Raw genomic sequence first — 19,185 nt, 5'->3', positions numbered from 1 at the left:
TCTTAGTACTACTTGTTTGTTTTTACGCCTACTTGTTTATTTAGCTAGTCTTGTGTTGCTTAAAGTAGAGTACCACTGTTTTTTATTTTTATTTTTAGTTGATTTCATAATTTAGTGTTAGCCATTAGTTTATACATTTTTCTGCTCATATTTTGCATTAGTTTAGAGAGCTGCATTCTGTGTCTTTACATTTAGAAGTTATTCAACATTGATTTTGGTGATTAATCTCTATTGTTTTATCCATTCTAACTTTTATTTTTAACAACTTCATGCTCTTAGCTTTTATTTGCATTCTGCCAATAGTCTTGGTTTATGAATTATTAGTACTTTATTATTAGTGTATGCCACGTACTAATCGTTCTTTGGTTTCATTTGATCCAGAGATTGAAAGAACGGCTCGTGCACTAAGGAAACAGAAAAGGTTGGAGCAAATACAAAAGCTGCCAGATTTTGATTTGGAGTACATCTTCTCTGAAGCATCTGACAATACACCATTAGAGATGGGGGATAACAACAACGAAAAGCCACTACGTGACTACGCAATGCCGAATGCGAGTGGAGCCCCTTCAAGTATTGTAAGACCAACTGTTACTGCAAATAATTTTGAAATTAGTCCTGCCTTAATTCGTATAATTCAACAAGAACAATTTAGTGGACTAGATAATGAAGATCCTAATGACATATAGGTAATTTTCTAGAAAAATGTGATACTCTTAAGCTGAATGGAGTAACCAATGATGCCATTAGATTAGGACTTTTCCCCTTTTCACTAAAAGATAAAGCAAAAATATGGTTAAAATCTAATCCTGCTAATTCTTTTACTACTTGGGAAGATTTATCTGGAGCTTTTCTTAGAAAGTACTTTCCCCCTGGTAAGACTGCTAAACTAAGAAATGATATAACTAGTTTCATACAGAATGATGGGGAGTCTTTATACGAGGCTTGGGAAAGGTTTAAACATTTACAACGTCAATGTCCTCACCATGGTGTCCCAGATTGGTTGCTTGTGCAAACTTTTTATAATGGTCTGAATGAATCTGTTAGGATCACTATAGATGCTGCTGCAGGAGGTGCTATAGGGTAAAACTACTGAGGTAGCTAATAAATTATTAGAAGAAATGGCTTCAAATAATTATCACTGGTCTAATGATCGAAATAAACCAAGGAGAACTGGTGGTAAGTATGAAGTAGAAGGAATTAACATGTTAAATGCAAAAGTTGACAACTTAGTTAATTTGTTTACTAAAATGAGTAATGTCAATTCTGTGTCTACTACTATGCCATGTAATTTGTGTGGAGGTGCTCATTTGACCAATGAATGCATTAATGTGGAACAAGCTCAATTTGTTTCTAATTTTAACAGGCCACCTAATAATGATCCATACTCCAATACTTTTAATCCTGGATGGAGAAACCATCCTAATTTCTCTTGGAGGAATCAAGGACAACAAAATGCTAATGTTAACTCACAAATTCCACCTGGTTTCCATCAAAAACAACCCCAACAAGAAATTAGACCATCTTGGGAACTAGCTATTGAAAAATTAGCTAATGCTACTTCTGAAAGAATTGAAAAGTTGGAAACTAAAGTTGATCAGATTGCTATTTCTAATAGAAATGTAGAACTTCAACTTGGACAGTTAGCTAATGCCATCAATTCTAGAAGTCAAGGAGCTTTGCCTAGTAACACTGAAGTTAATCCTAAACAACACTGCAACGCTGTCACTCTTAGAAATGGTAAGGAGTTAAGTATCATAAAAAGTACGATTAAAGAAAATGAGGTCGCCAATGAAAGTGAAAAAGAGAAGGAGAATTATGAAGCTGAAAAAGAACCTGAATCGACACCTCTTCCCCATTGAGACCTTATGTTCCCCTATTCCTTTTCCACAAAGACTTAAACAAACTAAATTAGATAGTGAATTTGAGAAATTCTTGAAAATGTTTAAGCAATTACATATTAACATTCCTTTTATTGATGCTTAATGCAAATTCCTTCTTATTCTAAGTTTCTTAAGGAAATTAGTCTAAAAAGAAGAAGTTGGAAAAATATGAAACCATTGCTTTGAGTGAGGAATGTAGTGCTGTGATTCAGAAAAAGCTTCCCCCTAAACTGAAAGACCCAGGAAGTTTTTCTATTCCTTGCACTATAGGTGATATTAAGTTTTCTAAAGCCTTGTGTGATTTAGGTGCAAGTGTCTCTCTTATGCCTTTATCTATTTGCAAGAAGTTAGGATTGCATAATATAAAATCTACCACTGTCTCTTTGCAACTTGCTGATAGATCTATCAAATATCCAATAGGAATACTAGAAAATGTGCTAATTAAAGTTGATAAATTTATTATTCCTGTTGATTTTATTATTCTTGATATGGATGAGGATGTGGAGGTACCTATTATTTTAGGTAGACCTTTTTGGCTACTGCTGGAGCTATTATAGATGTTAAGAATGGTATTTTAACGTTTGAAATTGGTGAAGAGAAAGTTCACTTCAATATATTCAGTTCTTCTAAAAGCAATTCACAACGTGATCTTGTTTGTCAAGTTGAGATAATTGAAGACATGACTAAGAACAAACATGTAACTAATGACTAATGATCTACTTGAAGTGTGTTTGAGTAAAACAGGTACTCCTCCTAAGCTTAAGAAAGCAAAGGTAAGAAAAGTTTTTCCTCCAATCAAGGAATGTTTTTTATGGAGGAAAAAGGGTGAATTCAAAACAAAAGGTAAGTCTCCCTTGACAACTAAGACGAACTAAAGGAGTGACTAACTCCTCGATTGATCCTGGTTAAACGGAATTTGATGGAAGTCAAGCTATAGACTCTAAACAAGCGCTACTTGGGAGGCAACCCAAGCACTTTTAATTGTTTATTTTTCTCATTTAGTTCTCTTTATGCTTGTTCCTTTTGTTTTTCTTTTGCAGATACTAGAGATGTATGAGCTGTGATAATGAAGATAAGTCTCTTATGCATGTTACCTGCTACTGCAGCCCTGCGTGCTACATGGCTGTAACCTGCTATTCGTTCATACTGCTACTTCCTTCTACTGTGTGCTGTTTGTGTCTGCTGTGCTACAAGCTACTGTATCACCATTATCACAAGAGTAGCTAGCTCGCTGCCACTTCTTACTGCATTGCACTTGAGGCGTCGTCTCGCACCTCAGGTTGTTTCTTTCTAAGTCTTTTATAGTGCCACATTGCTTCATATAATATGAGATTATCGAAACATTGAGGACAATGTTTGTAATAAGTGTGGGGGAGAGGCTTAAGCCTTAGATTGCTGGATTGATGTATTGTTGTGATGCTGGAATTAATTTGTGTGAAGAAACAGGTTTAGAAAATGAAAAAAAATCTAATTGGATATGCCATATTTTAGGGGAGGTGCTGTCAAAATTTATGCAGAAATTTTAATTTTCATGTCTGATATTGATTTGAAGGCAAATTCCATTAGCTTAATTTGACTGAAAAGAAAAAAAATAATTCAGTTTTTAAAATTGAAAAAAAAAAAAAAAGTTTTTCTAGTTTTGTTGCAAGCTAATGGGTTTTTAATTTCGACTGATTCGGAGAATGGCATAGCATAATTGTTCAAGTGTTTGGCAAGTGGTAAGAATGGTTATTTAAGATTTGATTGTGATTTACTTGGTGGACATCTATAACCATTGTGAGATCCTTTTGAGCCTTTTAGTAGACTAAAACATCTGTATTAGTCTCTATTTTTTTTGAGAGTGTGTGTTAGTTCCTGGTGAAATATAAACTCTTGGATTTGCATTGGTTTCTTCGAGACTACATTGAAACATGAGCATATATTAAAATGATAAAGGCATTTGTTTTTTGTTGAACCACATTTAGCCTAAGCCACCTACATTATCATATCTCTTTCTAAAGCCCCTCAGAGCCTTAACCTATGTCTTTTGTCTAAACCACATTACAAGCTTATTTCCTAAACACATAACTTTTACCTGATCTTTGAGCTAGTGGAAATATGACATGATTATAATGGGTTGTACGTCATACTTCTATGTGTAGGTGATTATATTAGTTTCCAAGAATATTTTTTCTCAAAAAGAAAATATCAAAATGAAATGAAAAATATGAAGGAAGAAAAGAAATGACAAAATATGAAAAAAAGAAGAAAAAGAAAGAAAAGGTTGATATTGAGAATAAAAATGAGTTCGGAAAAGTTTATTATTAGATATATATGACTAACATTTGAGTAGTTGGAGTTTTGACTGTGACCATTACAATTGGCCTTCTTAGAGATTGTACTCCACTAGTCTTAAAGATTTTGAGCACCAGATACTAAATACTTCCACCCTTTACCCGAGCCTTACATTACAACCTTACTAAAGTCCTTTTGATTTTTGTATGCTCTATGTCTTCTTAGTGGTGGAGAATTGAACGATATGCAAATTTAAAGAGGAAATATTTCATTTCGAGTCGACTTTATAGAATTTGAGTGATACTTATTATGACCCCAAACACATGAGTGTTATAATATTTTATTTTATTTGCACAACTAAAGTGAGGTTCACCAAGTTAATTGCTCAATTACTCAATTCTGAATATGGTTGTGGTAAGACTGAATGGAAACACTAATACATGAATACTATGCTTTTTGAAGAGTTGGTTGGTCTTTGCTCATTCCTTGTGACGTTTAAAATAATATTTTCGAACTAAAATTATTTCGATAAATCAATTTTTGGTGTTTGTAAAACTTTCAGTTGAGTTATGGCTACTCATAATAGGATTCGCCTGAAAAGTCAGTCAGTTGGAAATTAAAAATTTATATTGACAGATATATGCCTCTATTATATAGTCCTAGTTTGCTCGAGGACTAGCAAACCTTAAGTGTGGGGGAGTTGATAAGTCCCTATTTTATATATAATTTTAGTCCATTATATTACTCTTTGGTATAAGTTATGGGACTTATAATAGATTTTCTTCTTATATTTTAACGTTTTATGAGTTAAGTTACTTATACAATAAAGTAGATAAAATATGAAAAATGATCAATAAATTACTTGCTTGATTCTAATACTACTTACACATGCTAATTGGTTACTTTAATATTTATAAAAGTAGTATATTTTACTAGGAAATTTGCTTTAGAACCCATTTAGTTATGTATGTATTTGTTTGTGGAAAATTAGAAAAAGAGAAACAAAATAAAAAAAAAAAAGAAAAGAAAAGAAAGGAGTAAAGGAAAATGGGCCAAAACCCATGATGGAAACAAAGGCACGCAGCAAAATAAAAGAGCTGAGGCTGGGCCAAATAAAAGAGAAGGAGGCAGCAATTTAAGAACTAAGACGGTAGCATACAAAAGGGAAATTGGGTCTTTAGACCCAAAATCTTGGAAGGCAGCCACGGAGGATACAAAAAGGGGTATAAAACCTTTAAGGAGGAGATATACAGGAGAGGACGAACGACACCAGACGGAACACAGAGGACGTAAGGCAGCACGCAGAACAGAGGCGACGAGAATTCATCTATTTCGGGAGTTTCTTCTGTTTCCTTTCCTCTAATTATTTCAATTGTTAATCTTTGTTTAATTATTATGTCAAATTTTAATTGTTCATCGTTATACAATTGGATTAATTTAGATATGTATTGCTAAATTTCTTTGTTCTAGGGCTAGATGTAGTCATTTAAATTCTGTCAATGAATTGAATTAGTTGTTGGGTTGTTTATTTCATTGCAATTTGATAATTTTGGTTTATTTCGTATAATTGATTTGCCAGTTGATTATATGTTTAAGGTATTGGATTAGTAGCGGAGTGAACTTTCAATATTAGTTCGTGGAATTACAAACGTCAAGTAGTATAATTTTAGGAATAGTTATACACTTGGGTGTTGTTTACATGAATTTCTTGTTCGTAATGAGTTTATGGTAATGTTTACGACCACGGAAGTAGGCGTAAAGTTATTATAAATATACGTTTCTACCTTGGAAGAGGAGATAATATAAATTAGGAAATTCGATCATTGCAATACAATAGTCCTTAACCCAACAATTAGTTTAATTTCATTGTAGAAAGTAATTGGCGAAATCTAAGTCCTGGAACTGTTTCTCATATTTGATTCTTACCCATTAGTGTTAGAATTAATAGTAGTTTATATTAATTTAGCTTAGTTATTTTCACTACTCACGTCACCCGGATGTCTAAATAATATTAGATTTTCTTAATTTGGTAGTTGACTATAGACCTCCTTGTGGGAAACGATATCTTGCTTACCTTGTATTTACTTTAATTGACCCGTACACTTGCGGTATTTTAAGGTACATTTAGGACCGACCATTTGTTCAAATTAAATTGTGAATAAATGCAAAATTAACAAAAAAGACATTAAGACCAATACTTTAGGTTTTTTGTTTTTTTTAAAAAAATATAATAAAATAAAAAATTACGTTAATAAATATTTGAAAAAAATACATCTACTACATTTTATAGCATATATAAATAGTATGTAATTCCATATATGTATAGATTTGGTTATTAAAAAAAAGTGTTGTTACATTTTATATAAATATAAAATTATTATATTACTTGGACCATGTTTATTCACAAAAAATTATATTTATTGGACCAGACGCGATCTTTATATCTTCTCCATATTGTTTCTATAATTAAACATATTGTTTCCATATTTTGATATCTTTAATTGTGTGATATACATGATACCAATTGATAATTTCCGAAATTGATATGAGAGTAACGTTTATTTTATTATATGGAAATTGTAAAATGTTGTCATTCTAAATAATGTACTCCCTTAATTAAACTCATCAACCGAAATCATGTCAATCAATAAATATGGTAATTTCAATTAGTTGTTTTGTTTAAGATAATAGCCCTTTATATCTATATATATATCTTAACATACATAAACAAATCATTCCTAAATAATCGTGATCATATATGTCTAATTCGATTTTAAAATCTTTGAATATATCAATCCTATTTCAATTGAACATATATTTGACAATATAATAATTATTTAATAACGAATATAATTTTATTTTTATTTATATATATGTTATATCTCAAGTGATAGCTTGCTTATAAAACACATCCTACACACCTATTAACGTGTACAATTAATACACGTTCAATATATTTGAGTGTTTTATCCCCCTTAGAACTAACTTATAATGGCTTCTGGAATACAAAATGAAAAGAAAATTGTGGCTATTAGTGAAATAGGAAAGGGGATGAAATTATGCACTATTGAGGTTCGAATTATTAGGGTTTGGGAGAGGCCTAATTTCAAAAATCAACTTGAAACTGAAAGTATTGAAATGGTCTTGATGGATTCACAGGTAATGTCACTACATGAGATTATTTTCTAATTTCATATATTTTATAAATGATATGGTATACTTAATATTTATTTATTTATTAATAGGGAATAAGATTCAAGCTAGCTGTCGAAAAGGCCTAATATTGCAATTTATGCCAAAAATTAAGGAGGGGGAATCTAGACAATTCTCTAATTTCTTAGTTCGTGAAAATGGTGCTATGGAAAAGTCAACGACACACAATTGTGTATTATCTCTTAATTACGGATCACGCATAGAGGAATGTCGAGTTCTTGATATTCCAAAATTTGGATTTACATTTGCTAAATTTGAAGATATTATATCAAAGCGGTTACCGACACGTATTATATTGGTAATATTTATATGAACAAAATTGTAAAATTACTAATTAACATATTATTGTTTATTTATAAGTGATTCAGTTGATTATTGTCTATAATAAATTAATATATTCATTGTAGAGTTTGATTTATATAAAGCTTTATATAGATTTAATAGATATCATTGGACAACTGACGGGGTACAGTGGAATAACGGAGACTACTAAATCCCGAATGATGACTATTGAGTTGGTTGATACATGGTAAGTTATATGGTAAACAATTTAATTGCTATTTAAATAATAATATTTTAAATAATACGTTGTACATATATGTATTAATATATATTGTTATTTGTATGGATTATATGTTTAGTAATACAAGCTTGAATTGTGTGCTTTGGACTACCCATGCTGACGAGATGACTCAATTTCTCAAAACCGAAGGAAGTGATGGTGTTATTATTGTCATCATGCAGTTCGGGAAAATAGCTAGCTTTCATGGTTTGTTTAAATTTTATCTATTTATTTTATTTTGCATTTCTCTATATATTAATATGTATTAATTAATTATATATGTTACGTTTGGAAATATATTTATTTTTTTAGGAGAGATACGTGTTTGCACTTCCCGATATGCTTCAAGATTGTTCATTAATGACGATATTCCTGAAATTAGTAACTTCAAGAATAGGTTGGATTTCGCTTTTATATTTATATTTTTTTTAATATTCATGTTTTTAAATGTTATATTTATATTGCTATGTTAATATATATTATAATAATTATGTAGCTTTCCTTCAAGTGGTGAACAAAAGAGTGGACAATTGACACAATTATCTAATGACACAAATGACTTTCTAAAGGAGGAATCAATCAGGATATATCTGATCTACTTGAGATGAATAAGGTTATTGAATGTTAACTTTGTCTATATCTTTTTATAAGTTTATTTACTACAATATTATGAAGCTGATAAAAAATGTATCCTTATATTTGTTTATTATGGCTGGAATATGTGTTAGCTTGGCAACTATTGAAGATATTGATATTTAATATAGTTGGTACTATGATGCTTGCAAAAGATGTAATAGTGGATTGGTTAGAGAAGGAGATATAACTCGATGTAGGAAGGACAATCATGTTGTCAAATCAACCGTCCCAAGGTAGTATGTACTTACATAATTAAATAAATAATTTGTATTAGTTTTGTAATAAACGAAAAATAATAATAAAATTTTACAACACTCATTGTTATATATTTAATATAATAGGTTCAAGATCAAGTTCATCGTATCAGACAAGACTGCCGATGCTTCGTTCTTAATGTTTGATAAAGAAGTATGCAAGTTGGTTGGTAAGACGGCCAAAGAGATACTAGACTTGCAAGACAAGGTTATTATGAATTACTTTAATTCATTAACAGCTTTTTAAAATTGTATTTATTCAATTAATTATTAAATTTACTTATCTATACTATTACATTATTTATCTTAAGGATGCTGAAGAAACAACATTTCCCGTGATTTCAAGTTTTTGCTTGGTAAAAGATTTTTGTTTAAAGTTAAGGTTCCAGATAACAACGCCATAGATGAGAATTCTACCTACACCGTTGTAAGCACAACTAATGAGCAAAGTGTGATTGACAAGTGGATGGGACTTTACATAAAGATTGAGGTAATTACAACATGAATATTTAATAAGGTATATTCTTATATTAATTTTTGTTGTTTACGAATTTTCTTTTTTATAGCATGACTTATATATGAAGAAGCAAAATGAGGCGGAAAATGTCAAAGATGGTGGAGAAGAGAAGGTATGTTAAATTCAAATACGAATTTTTTTATGAATATAGTTTTTAATTATAATATTTAAATAATGTTTGTTATTTTCTTTTTTTACATATCCTTCTATAATTACTCAATAAACGTTTCATTTTATAATGTGCAACTTTTACTAACATATTAATTTCGAACTTATAGGAATCTATAAATTCTGAAGGTGAATCATCGGCTTCTCAAATAACACCACAAAAACGATTTATCAAGTTGGAAAAAAATGGAGAGAATGATAATGACAAGTCTCCACTTGAAATGCAAGAATCTACTACAAAGAAGCTTAAGGCCATTGAAGAGTAGTTATTTGAGACTATTTCGTAGTAGTTAAAGAATAAAATCCTGGATTTTTGGATTATTTATTTCAAACTTTTTTTCAATAATTGCTCCGTTCATAAAGACCTATATTATTGTGGTTGTTTTTAAAACAATTTATGATATTTCATATTGTGGTTTACTTGGATGCTATATTCATATATTTTTTTTTCAATAATTGCTAGGTTCATATATTGATTACTTATTATGTATGCGAAAACATAATCACTTTAGATATATAATTAAATAATAATTTTGATATATAATTTGTACAAGTTTGATAGGTTTCATATAGAATTATAGGATATGATTACTATTAATTGAATAAGATTATTTAAATAAACGATTATGTGATATATGTTTTATTGATTTGTACTAAATGAAATAAGAATGAATCAATCTATACTATAAAGCAACATTTAACTACCAAAAATATTATTGGTTATCCGAATTTCATTGTAAATTATATAAAGATAATACTTTCCTTAAAAAAGTTATTAGAATAAGTTTAATTTTGGTTAAAAAAATATACGTTTAAGGAATTAACTATAAGTACATATACTTATATTCTATTAGATCATATATTATTATCATATATTATTATCAAATATTTTTAGGAAAGTATATATTTTTTCGAATATTCATTATTCCGAAAATCTATACACCAAAATCGTGACCAATATATTTCGTGTTATATATACATAAGTTCATTTCACAATTTAATAGATTCAAAATTACCAAATCACTTTAGTTAAAACAAAAAATCTATTATTATGAAACGTAAGTTAGTAAAAAAATGTATACTAAAATGTCTTCCCAAGAAGTTATTATAGATATAATTTCACGTCTTGGAGCTATTTCTATTGCTGATTTATTTAGGTGCAAGATAAGGTACGTTATATGTTTAGCAATTGATTGAGATTTTTGTAAATTACATATATATAACATCTATATAATTATTATTATTTATTTCTAAATGTAGTTGCAAGACACTTAATGATATTTGTGACGATGAAAAAGTTCTACAAAAACTATCTATTGAAAGCTTGCTAGACTTATCGTGGGATTAATTGATAAGATTGATGATTTGTTTGCACGATGTTTGGAGTGTAACAATTTTGAGGCTATTCTCAGAGTTGGAATGGTAACTGTTTTTTGATAAATTAATTATAAATCAGTTAAGTTATTGTATAATTATGTTGATAATTAATATTTATTAATTCTTCAGGTACAATATTTTACTCAAATGAAGATTAAAGAGGGTATTGCAAGTTTTAAAAAAGCATCAAATGAAGGCTATTTAGTTGCAACCTATTTATTGGGCTAATAAATCTATGCAAGAAGATGTGAATTCTAAGGAAGTTGGTTTTTTAATGATACCAAGATACACTAATTAAGATGGGATTGGAAGGGATTGTCGAATGTAGGAAGAAAATTCGCTATCATTTTTCTACAATATGGATAGAAAATAAAATCACTATTCAATCAGATTTTTTGTATGCTATAACAATATAAAATGTGAGGTGAAAAGGAACCTTTGGGAAGGTGATAATTCCTTTTATATAGTTTCATATGAACCTATAATACTATGCAATGTTATCAGGATCGGGATCCTACTTTGGATCGTAGGGGCTGGTAGAATCGAATCGTGGGATCGGATCGTAGGATCGTAAGATCCTACAATTGGGTGAAATAGAGATACTAATTATACTAAAATATGGTGAGAACCTCATGTTAAAAATTTACACATATTAATAATGATTTTCTTACTTAGCAAATGATGATAGTTTTTCAATACAATAAGATTGAAGTAACATGCGATCAAAATCTAATAGGAAAATATAATATGTGAAATTATTTTATGATTTTTATATGGTAGGATCGGATCGTAGAGTCGTAGGATCGTAGAATCGTGTTAAGATCCTACCATGTGATTTTTTGTGGTTGAGCAGGATCGAAAGATCCTACAGAATTAAGATCCTACGTAGGATCGGGATCGGTGAGGTCCTCCAGGATCGTAAAATCGTAGAATCGTAAGATTCGGATCGGGATTTTAACAACAATGATACTATGTAACGCTTGCAAATGTAATCGTGAACTTTTATTCTTCCTATCGTTTATGTCATAATAATATGTAGATATAGATTTTTAATAAATTTTTTATTATATTGTTTACGCATTGTATCCATATTCTCTCATCAATAATAACGTAACTTTCAATTAAATTTATTAGTTAAAAAAATTCAAAATAGTTTAATATTTGATTTGATTAGTATCCGATTTTTTTTTCTTTTTCTAAAACAAGTAGGTAAATGTAAAAAAATATCTGTCAATTACAAATTGCCTTTTTCAAATTGATTTCGAATAAGTCATATATTTAGTTAACATAAGTATAATTGCACATTTTAAAATTTCACATATGTTATGATATATTTAATTTATTTATTGCATAAATATTGTGTAGTATACGTTTGATAAGATTTCGTAAAAAGAAACATATAATAATGTCTTCTCGATTGCAAATGTGTTGTACTTAAAAATAAATTATTTATACAACTTATATGATTATAATTTTATTAAGCCAAACAGTATAAACTAATTCTTAGTATGAAGTTTGATAATATATGTATAATGGAACGGCTTCCCACAAAATCGTTGTTGATATTATTTCACGTGTTGGAGCTAATTCTATCAGAGATTTATTTAGGTGCAAATTAAGGTATGAACGATGAACAACTAATTATTCATACGTTTCTATAATATCATTTATAAATAATGTGTTAAGATAATCATTTTTTTGATATAGTTGCAAGACACTCAATGTTATTTGTGAAGATAACAAAGTTCTACAAAAGTTATCAATAGAAACTTGCTAAGATTATCTTCGGATTACATAGATAAGATGAATTTCATATTTACACGATGTTTAGAGTGCAACAACGTTGAGGCTATTGTTCGAGTTGGAATGGTAATTTTTTCTACAAGAATTTATTCATAATATTTATAAATTTATAGGTCTTTACATTCACATTATAAAGTGTATGTTATTTGATTTTTTTTTTCAAGTATATTTATATTGGTTTATTCATATATCTATATGTTTTTATAGGCATATTTTTTACTGATTTGAGGATAGAAGATGGTATTTCATTTTTCGAGAAAGCATCAAATGAAGGATATTTAGTTGCAACTTATTTGTTGGGACTTATATATCTTTGTAGTCAAGAAGCGAGTTACAAGGAAGTTGGTTTCAAAATGATACCAAGTACGTTGATGAAAATGGATTTGAAGGAGATTGTAGAATGTAGGAAGAAAATCCGTTCTAATTTTTCGGGAGTATGGATAAAAAATAAGATGTCTCTTGAATCAGGATTTTATTTATGTGATAGAGAACAAGCATGTAAGCTGGATAGAAATCTTTTTGAAGATCATGAATGTTACTACGAAGTTTCAGATGATCATAGAATATTATGTGATTCTTGCAAGTGTAATCGAGAACTTATGTTCTTTTTATCATTTATGTATTAAGTATAATTATATTTTCGTACTTATAATATAATGATTTAATGCATTTAAAATTTGTGTCTCGAAAATTTATTATACCGGAAATATGTTTGTTATTATAAACGTTTTTTCATAGTTTACTCTCACGCCTTATTTCAATATAACTTAGACTAATCATAAAATAATTATTAAAATCGACTAATATAATATATTGAGGACTAAATTCAATTATTTCAACGTTAATATATAAATACGTTAGTAGTATTGTATATTTAATAAAGGTTAAAATTTTAAATGGTGTGTATTAACAGGAAGTATGTCTAATTTAAGGTAATGTTATCTTATAATATCTGTTATGATTCTAAGGTTGACAAAAAAAAAAATTAAAAGGTTGCATAAACCTTCCATATATATTACATGATAATTTAACTAATCTTAGCTAGGTAATATTTGATAACTAAAATTAAGGCTAAAATCAGGATTGAAATATTTGCCAACTATACGTAGATATGTATATCAATTTTCATAGTTTATAATTTTCATTCAAATAATACATTAAGATATACTATGATTATTTATTTTTAGCATTTCAATTCATTCACCAATTCGAAATGAATAATGAAAATGATGATCCAAGTGCATCAAATCAATACGGTCATGTTAAGAAGGGAAGGGGTTCGAAACGACATGCATATCATACAGGTATGTATTCATCAAACCGTTTATAGTTAGGTTTTATATATGAATATATGATATTCCATCTTCTTCCCAATAAATACAATATAACTAATTATTAGATTACAATTAAACTATAAACAAATTACAATAACTAATTATTACATTTAACATTTCACGATATTGATGGAATATCAAATATTTCTTATAAAAACTAATTATAAACGGTTTAGTAATCATTTTTTAAAGCAAAGAAAAATAATATATAATAGTATAATATATAAGTATTAGGATTCTCACCTAAATTCTTCATATATTTGTGGATGTGTTGTAAGTTGGCTGATTATACGAATGTTATTCGAATGCATATCCACATGAAAACAACAAAACAAATAAAATATTATTATTTCAATACAATATTATATTTAAGACTATTAATTACAATTGATGAAGTTTTAAACTTTCAGGAATATCAAACACTGTCTAATGTATATGTATTTTATTCTATGGCAATATGTTCCTTTATTAATTATACAAGTATTGCTTCTACTAAATTCTATTTTTGATTAGCAGACTTACTCGAAATCCAATCCCATACTTTGTCGCCAAGAGTAACAGAGGATTTTACAAGTCAACGCTCTCATTTAACGATATTTCAAATGGTAAGATATTTATCATTATTTATAACTTAAATTTCTCATTTTTCTAATGTTTATAGTTGTGACATATTTGATAATTTTAAAATACATAGTTGTGACAAGTTTTGAAACACAAGTGCAATCAAATGACAATCCATATTCACCAATTATATATGGAATTGGCAATACGCAAAGGGAGAAGTACAAATTAGCAAGGGAAAACAGGAAATCTATATTACATAAAAAGCGTAACAAGAATCATAACATGTTACATGGTATGTATTGTTCATTGTATTTGTCTATACATATTTCCTTATAATATATGATTTAATATTTTTGGTTATGTGAAATATAACATTTTTTTGATGTTTTGCAGATAATGTTAGTCAAGAACAACAAGTAGATTTGCATTCTCAAAGAAGTCACATAAGTTGTATTACTCAAAGAACTCCTTTATGCGACATATCTAATGGTATTTCTATTCCATAATATTCCCATTATAATGTTAAAATAGTTAAAAGCTCATGAATGTAGTTATTTTTTGTACTACTCTATATGTAATTATATATGACATAAAATATGTTATAGTAATAATAGATGTCATATTTGTTTGTGTATTAGTTTTTTGAAAACTAAAAGAGACAACATTTGATATGATATCACTAAATACAACATTCTACGGTTATAAGTTTAATAATATTAGGACTTTATTTATTATTTTCATTATGTTGAAGATAACATTTTAATTTTAAAGAAATATAACATGCAATCTAAATACTCAATCACATTTGTAATAATAACCAATAATATTAATAATTATAACGAAAAATTATGTAATCATAATGAAAAAATTATTTGGTACACATAAACGAAAAAAAACATGTTTAAATTAACAAAAATAATTTTTCTTACCTTAATTTTCAATTAACATTAACATGCAATCTAACTACTCAATCATATTTTTATTAATAAGGAGTATTATGAATTATTATAATTAAAAAAAAAAATTATAGATTTATCATGTATACTATCATCGGAAGACAAAAATTATAAACGAAATAATGTTATCACTTAATATTACACTTTTTTACTTATATTCACCGATTATTCATGATAATTTTTACATGCAAATCAAATTTCGAATATTCATTATTGTATTCATTCATATTTTTATAAGCAAAAGCAAAAAAAATATAAAACTACATATCCACATAACATATATCATATTAACAAAAACGAAAAAAAAAAGATATTAAAACTTAAAAAACTTTAATTTCCATCTTGAATATGTTGAGATGATGACATGCAACTATATTTTGCAAGTATTTCGCCCATAACTAATCAACATTTGAGAAATTCCCCAATTAAAACTTTGAAAAAATGGAAATATGAAGAATTTCTATATTATTTTCTACCGAGACATTTTGAACCAAAAAAATCTGATTTTTTTTTGTGTTTTCATGTTTTTATTAATAAGCAGTAATATGAATTATTATAATTAAAGAAAAATTAAAATTTTAGATTTATCATATATACTATTATTGGAAAAAAAAAAATATAAACGAAATTATTTTGTCACTTACTATTAAACTTTTTTAACTTAAATTCACCCATTATTCATCATAAACTTTACATGCAAATAAAATTTCGAATAATAAAGATTGTATTTATTCATATTTTTATAAGCAAAATCAAAAAAAATATAAAACAACATATCCACATAGTATATACCATATAAACAAAAAACGAAAAAAAAAGAAAAATAAAACTTACCAAAAATCTTTAATTTCCATATTGAATATGTTGAGATGATGACATGCAACTATATTTTGCAAGTAATTCGCCCATAACTAATCAACATTTGAGAAATTCCCGAATTAAAACTTTGAAAAAATGGAAATATGTAGAATTTCCATATTATTTCCTACCGAATTTCGAAGCAAAAATCGTGAGAAATGAAGAAATTTTTTGGTGTTATTTGTGTATTTGAGTTTGAGAATAGAAAATTTGTAGAACAAAATCGTGAGAAATGAAGTAATTTTTTGGAAATTTTTTGAGTAGATGAAGATATTTGTAAAGAAGTATAGAGAGAAGTTAGAGAGATAGAGAAATGAAGTAATGGAAATATTGTTGTAATGAAATGAAGTTAATATGCAATGCATGTGAATCATCATAAATATAATAAGAAAGGTTGCTTATAAATGTTGTCTTGACTTAAGTATAATCACTACATGTTAGCTTATAATTTGATATTTTGTACATAGTCAAACGGTATGTTACTAATGTTATTCTATGTTTTTAAAATAAAACAAATAATATATAGGTTAATTTAATGAAAGCAGTCTATTTTAATGTAAAAAAACATGGATTTTAAAAAGAATTTATATGTAAACATTTTATCTTTAACCCTCTCAATATTAATTTATTTGTGATACTATGATTACTTATGATATAGTCATAAAAATATTATTATTCTAAATTTAATCAATTAGTATATTAACAAATTATTTTTGTTTTGGCTTTCATTTGGCAATTATATTGTCATTATATTAATTCACTTTTTGTATTGTATTGTTTTTGTTTGTTTGCAGTATCCTCAAGATCTCTAAATCAATTTGTATCAAAACAAATTGAACAACGATGTGCAAGGCAAAAAAGAAAACTAATATTATCGCAAAGACGTGAAAAAGTTTCAGCCAATTTAGGGACGCAGCAATCCGTATTTAATTCCAATTTTTTTGTCGTTCATTGAACGGTATAGATGTGTACTATGGAGGCTATTATTATACAAAATATTATCGTATGTTAAATATAAACTTATTTTATCTTTTCGTATTATATTCAGATGGATCCGTTGTTAATTCACCGTCAATAAGCACAATATTTAATGATTCAAGTATTATTTGTACTACTCCATTGGGGCGTATAGGTAAATATATAATAAATTCCCTTTATATGGTAATTAAATTGAATGTTGATATTAAGATAATTAATATACAAATTTTTATTTTTCTAGATTTGCAATCATCATCTTCTAAGTCGTCTTTTGAGGAACCGCTAAACACATTATTTCTAACAATAATCCTACCAGCATTGTTATTAACGGTATACGCTTTACATACATTCGATATGTAATTATTATTATTTATATTAAACGATTAAATAAAATTAAAATGCAAAATCTAATGAAGATATTTATTTGACATTTACTTTAGCCACACATCTCCTTCTGATATTGCCAGAAGTAATAGAAAGCAGATTATGTTAGAAAAAAGAGCTCGAGGTATGCATTCTGTACTATTCAATGAATTGATTGTATTCTATAATTACATCGATTTTTTTTTATATTAACTAAAACGCAATAATTAATAGGCAGCTCTATGATTTCTGGAGACATGTTGGAATTGGCACAATCTCATAGTAATGTTAGATCTAAGAGACATGTGGTTCGAAGTTCAAATATCCTTAAATCAGTTACACGGAGAATTATAAATGGTATTAATTTATTACTTACTTATTAAATACAAGTATCTAATATTTGAAGTACTTTTAACATCGTATCTAAAATGTATTGTTTTTTATGACTGTTATATAAAGATGAAAATATTGCATCAAGTTCTCATGACCAATCAAATACTACCGTTCAAGATGACTGTGTTACAGAAGACGATAGTGACAACGACGTCAATTATATGGATATCGTTACAGGTTGGCATATAATTTGTAATAACTATTGCATATCATGCGAAATGTCGTACTTATTATTATGATTTTTGTGTTGTCTTCTTAATTATGTTTATATCTCATATTTATTACTGATTTTGTTTTTTCACAGAGAGCTACTCAGATTTAGGAGACCCAACACATGTATGTGAGTTTTGTGGCGCGGAAATGTGGTTCAATGAGAGAGCTAACAAGAAATCCAAAAACATCAAGCCAAAGTTTTCGTTGTGTTGCATGCAAGGGAAGGTTCAGCTACCTCTGCTAAAACATCCACCTCAAATTATTTATGATCTATTGAAGAAGAAACATAATAGAAGCAACCATTTTCTTGAAAATATAAGAGGATATAATATGATGTATTCGTTTACATCAATGGGTGGAAGGATTATTGCACCTACATCTAAAGGTCGAGGTCCATATAATTAAAAATTGGTGGTCAAAATCATCACTTAATAGGTACTTTATTGCCTGCTGATGGTGCACGACCAAAGTTTTCTCAGCTGTACATATATGATACTGAGGATGAAATAAAGAACAGGAAAACAGCTGCAAGGTACAACATAGTAAATGGATTTAAGTATCATTGTAACTTTAATTGTTTAATTTATATATTCCTTTTCAAATCCTAACTTATTATTCATTATGTCTTACCAGTACATCAAACCCAGACAAGTTTGAAGATCGCTTAGTTGCAGAATTACAAGATATGTTAGATCATAATAACCCTTTAGCTCATAATTTCAGAATGGCTAGGGATAGGTTTGCATCTAACACGTGTGAGAATTTGAAATTAAAACTTATTGGCAAAAGAGGCTGATGGCAGAACTTATAATTTGCCAACAACATCAGAAGTAGCTGCACTT

General features: G+C 28.1%; 1 non-coding gene across 1 annotated transcript; it reads right to left on the bottom strand.

Moving 5' to 3' along the window:
- Positions 1-883: 883 nt before the first annotated feature.
- Positions 884-990, bottom strand: LOC125492172 (small nucleolar RNA R71). The gene has a single exon (XR_007268616.1). It is a non-coding gene; the product is annotated as a small nucleolar RNA R71 (small nucleolar RNA).
- Positions 991-19,185: the final 18,195 nt, after the last annotated feature.

The sequence above is a fragment of the Beta vulgaris genome, chromosome 7 (genome assembly GCF_026745355.1).
Source record: "Beta vulgaris subsp. vulgaris cultivar EL10 chromosome 7, EL10.2, whole genome shotgun sequence".
In the NCBI taxonomy this organism is placed as follows: Eukaryota; Viridiplantae; Streptophyta; class Magnoliopsida; order Caryophyllales; family Amaranthaceae; genus Beta; species Beta vulgaris.
The sequence above is the reverse complement of the archived record's forward strand: the minus strand, read 5'-3'. Positions and strand labels throughout refer to the sequence as shown.